A 5,104-nucleotide genomic window follows, 5' to 3' on the forward strand; every position below is an offset into this window, starting at 1 on the left:
TGCCACTGGCCACAGTCCTGGAGCTGGAAACGCTTTCTGTCTTTCCTTCCGATCCAGTCCCAGCATAGCTGGCATATTCTATGCGCAGGAATATTCGCATTGGCTGAAGGTGGAGGCAGGACGAGCAGAGGGAGCTGGGAAATAGAGGACTCGGGGGTGTTTGTTTGTTTTTTAAATATATGTTTTTATTGATTTCAGAGAGAGGGAGGGAGAGGGAGATAGAAACATCAATGATGAGAGAGACTCATTGATTGGCTGCCTCCTGCACGCCCCCGAATGGGGATCAAGCCCACAACCCCGGCAGGTGCCCTGACCAGGAAGTAAACCATGACCTACTGCTTCATGGGTCGACCTTCAACCACTGAGCCACGTCAGCCAGGCGAGGACTCGGTTTTGAGGCCCATCTTTGAGGTTTTCTCATCAGTGAAATGGGAGAACAAACCATGACCTCCTGCTTCATGGGTCGACCTTCAACCACTGAGCCACGCCAGCCAGTGAGACCCATCTTGGTTTTGAGACCCATCTTTGAGGTTTTCTCATCAGTGAAATGGGAGAAAGGAGATTTGCCTTCTGGGGAGGACGAAAGGCAATAACGATTTGGGAGGCACTTGGGGAACAGTCATGGGTGGACATGGCTGTGGGGTCCTGGCTTCCAAAGCCTTAAGCCATTGCAGTGGACGTGGCCAAAGGCACAGCAGTAACAAAAAGAAGACAACGCAGATTCTGTGATGGATGTGAGCAGAGGCCCCACAAGCCCTCCACTTGGATTATCTCATTTAACTCCCTCATTGGCCTTGTGAATTAGGCTCTTTTCCTTTTTATTTTTTATTTTTTTTAATTGATTTCAAAGAGAAAGGGAGAGGGAGAGATTTAAATTTTGTTTAAATTGATTTCAAAGAGGAAGGGAGAGGGAGAGAGAAATAGAAACATCAATGATGAGAGAGAATCATTGACCAGCTGCCTCCTGCACGCCCCACACTAGGGATCGAGCCCACAACCTGGGCATGTGCCCTGACCGGGAATTGAACCGTGACCTCCTGGTTCATAGGTCGATGCTCAACTACTGAGCCACACCGGCTGGGCAGGCTCTTTTCTTATCCACCTTTATGGGTGAGGAAACAGGCCCAGCAAGGTTGAGTAACTGGCTCAAGGCCATACAACAAGGTAGTGGTGGAGCCAAGCCTTGAATCTTGGGTTTTCTGTGTGACCTTGGCCAAGCTATTTCAGATCCCCAAGCCTCAGTCTCCTCATCTGCAAAAAATGAAGGGGCTGCACAGGGTGACCTGCCAGACCCCTTCAGGCCTAAGGATACTGGATTGTGTTTCCAATAGTTCTACCTGAGACCATCGCTGAGGGCCAACTCCACACTCCCGTGAGGCGACCCTTAGTGACTATGTGTGGGGTGGGCCAGTCGACGCTCGGCCAGTCCAGCCTACACACGCTCCTGTGTAGGCCCAGTTGCTTCTTCCAGGGCCAGCGGAGACTCAGCCTGTGGGGGCCATGCCCAGTGACAGGAGAGCTGCTCCGTGGAGAGGTCACAGGCTGCAGTGCCTGCCAGATGGACACAGCTTTTCCCAAACAGTGGAAGTCCTCTCCCTGGCACCCCTGCTCACATAGCGGGAGCAAACCCGGAGGAATAGCCCCCCTGCAGCCTGCCGACAGGCACCGTGGTGGCAGCCGGCCAGCTCGTGCCCACATCCCTCAATCGGCTCATTCTCCCGCATCCTCCCCTGGGCGCCCCTGGGTTCCTCTCCCGGGTCCCACAGAGAGGAAGCCGGGCAAGTGCAGGCGGAGGCAGCCCTGCTCCCGGTCCAGCCTCACAAGGCGATGGCAAAGCTCAGTCTGTGGGAGTTGCTGGGGACACTCCAAACCCGGAATGGCTTCAGAGCCTCCGAAAGATTTCCTGTCTCACCTTCACCCCCGCCGCCTGCTCTTCCCAGAATCTGAGCTGCACGCCTTCCGGAAAGCCCCGCTGACATGTGAGATTACCATCCGCGCCAGAGACATACCAGGAGGGAGAGTCATCCTGTGGTTAGAGAAAGGGAACGTGGCCACCAACTGACTCCCTTGGCGCCACCTTCCATGGAGGCCTCCGCGACGCTGCCTCAGTTTCCCCCGGGGTAAAAGCCAGGCTCGGTCCAATTTGTGGCCAGTTTCTGGGACTAGCCCAGAAACTTCAGTACATATAACTGGGTACAACATGACCCAGGACCACGCAGACCTGGGTTTTTATAGGATAAAACTTTTCCTATTTATTGACTCTTGTCTGATACTGCTGTCTCAGTGACCAATGTGCGCCTGACCTGAGTCCTTGAGATTCAGAATGGAGGAAGCCTGAGTGACCATCTTATCGGGCCTGACCCAACGTGGAGGAATTGATTTGTTGTTGTTATCCTCACCCGAGGATATTTTTCCATTGATTTTTAGAGAGAGTGGAGGGGGAAAGACAAGAGAGAGAGAAACATTGATATGATGTGAGAGAGAGACATCATATGATATGATGTGAGGATCGAGCCTGCAACCAAGGTACATGCCCTTGACTGGAACCGAACCTCTTCAGTCCACGGGCCAGTGCTCTATCCACTGAGCAAAACCAGCCAGGGCGAAATTGTTGTTGTTTTTTAACCTCAACAAAACAACCTGTTCCCTGCAGCAGCTGGGAAATGTTGGTCCCCGTGGGCCCCGGAACCCAGGGATAGAGAGCCAGGGAGGTGCTGAGTCTTCCTGACAACCTGAGCGACCGGTTGGTTAGTCAGCAACAGGGAGTCGGGCTTCTCGCAGATTCTCTGCCCTCCCACCTGAGGCAGAATCTCCTCTAAAGACAAAGGCTCTGGGGCCCTAGCTTGGCTTTCACCCCTTCTTGCTTCTAGGGAACCCCTGGTTCCTTCACTGGCCAAGGGCAGGGAAAGTAGGATACTGGCGAGGCCTAAGGACTCACAGGCACGGCTTCTCTGAACCTGCACTTGTGTGGGTGTGAGGACAGCGGGGTCTGATAAGCAGGGATGAGCAAGTGGGTCACGTGGCCTGGCTGCTCCTCTTGTCTCCACCTGTGAAGAAGGAGCCGCCTCCTCAGCTCTTTGGGAGATAGAGAAGCCCACAAAATACAAGGCAAGCATTTGGGCATAAAGATAAAACCTTACCTGAGGATTGCAGGGATATTTTAAAGATGCTTTCCTTTGAAAACTGGGGGGGTGGGGAGGGGGGGTTATGATTTGTGCCCAGATTTGCTTGGGCATCTGCTGACCTTAGTATGGATTTGGTAAAAGTAAGTCAGGGAATCTTCCTTTACCAGGCACCATCTCCGGGGCCCAGCGGGCCTCTCAGACCAAACGCTGCCACCAAGAGGCCATCACCCCGCACCCCATCTCCATGCAATCACACTTCCCCTCCACCCTCATGGTCTGGTCCTCAGAACTAGCAGCTGCCTTCGAAATGGTTTCTTGGCCCAGTGACGGTTCTGTGCAAACCCAGGTATCTCTTCTCAAGTGGTCTCTTGGGAGGCCATGGTCAAGTTTACCAGAGGTCAAGTTTACCAGAGGAGGCTGGTCAGCGTGGATGCCACAGATTTGCAGTTGTGACAAAAACTATACTGACAGCTTCACTCAGGACAGGAGCCTATGACCTCAATCACAGCTGGGCTGTACTCAATGGGCTGAGCAGACAATCCCCAGGGTTGAAACTAACAGGTCCCAAGACATACTCAGCCACCACTTAAGCTACTGGATAAGGCCACTTTCCTGCCTTAGATCTAGGCCTCTTTGAGCTGGGAGAAACTTCTGTGGTGGCTCTTCATTTATAGATTCAGTTTATTAATTTGACTTATTTCTTTGGTCGTGGGCTATTAGATTTACTACGGCAATAAGCAGCGTTTACTTATAGATCCAAATCAAGTTGCCCTTGATCATCTTTCTCACACCCAGGACGTTAAGATCACACCAGTTCATTTTTTAGAAATCCCATTCCTGGTTTGTTCATTCTGTAGGCTACCTTGAGATAAGTGGACCTAGAAGTATTTAACTTGTCTAGGAAAGCATACGGCTAAACTTTAAGGTAATAATAAAAGGATTAATGGGAATTGTGGGGCAAAGGCTGTGTGATTTTTCTAGCAATAAAAACTATGGGAAAACACTTGGGTTGTTTGTTTGTTTGTTTATTTTAAAAAACGTTTTAAAAGTCTACGCCTACGAAGGGAAAAATCCATGAGGTTTCTGAATCTAGGAAAAACAAGCAAAAATAAAACAAAACCCCAAAGCCTCATAACTCAATTCCTGATGTCACTGTGCATTATCCTCTTTGTCATTTCTACCTACAGCATAATGACAGACAAATTACATGCTGGAGGTCCCACTCCAGGCCGAAACCTACACCTCTTTCTTCCCTTTTTCCTAAATCAGACACGATTGAGGCAAAAAGGATCTAAAGGAAACTCGGCAAGGATTTAAAAAAAAAAGTGTGGGGAGCACAGATATGCTGCTTGTTGGTTTTACAACAACATGCTTCATCTTGCACTTTATATGAGGTGTGCTTGGGTGAGAGTGTCAGGGATTATAAGATCAGGCTTTCCCGCCTGGAATCACAGAGTGACAGATAGACAAGAATGTTGAGATTATCTGGTCCAAGATATTTGACAACTGGAATGTCCACAGAAAGCAGCTGGACTGGGCTGGCGCGTACTGTTCAATGTCAGCCCTGGTCTCATCCAGGTCCCTCATTTCCCAGATGAACAGAGTGACACCAGGGAGGTGTAATGGTCTTACCTGACCACATAACCAGCTAATGGAGGAGTTTGTTCAAAAACCAGTGCTTTTTCCACCACAAAACTCTATCCCTTATTTAAAATTACACATCAAATATAAATACCAAATAGTGACATACCATGGTCTCCAAATAACTTTAGCTCATGCCCTAAAAATTCTAGGAGTAGGGCTGACTGCAGGTGTAGCATGAGAAAAGGACACGCTTCTCTCTCTCCCCACTCTCTTGGGTCAGCTTCAGGGGATTGGCTTCTTTCTCAGATGGGCACTTCCCTCATGGTGACAATGTGGCTGCCTCTGGATTCAACATTACCCCTCAGGTTAAGTCCAGCAAGAAAAAGCGTTCTCTG

This window comes from Myotis brandtii, unplaced genomic scaffold (assembly GCF_000412655.1).
Source record: "Myotis brandtii unplaced genomic scaffold, ASM41265v1 scaffold1162, whole genome shotgun sequence".
NCBI lineage: Eukaryota > Metazoa > Chordata > Mammalia > Chiroptera > Vespertilionidae > Myotis > Myotis brandtii.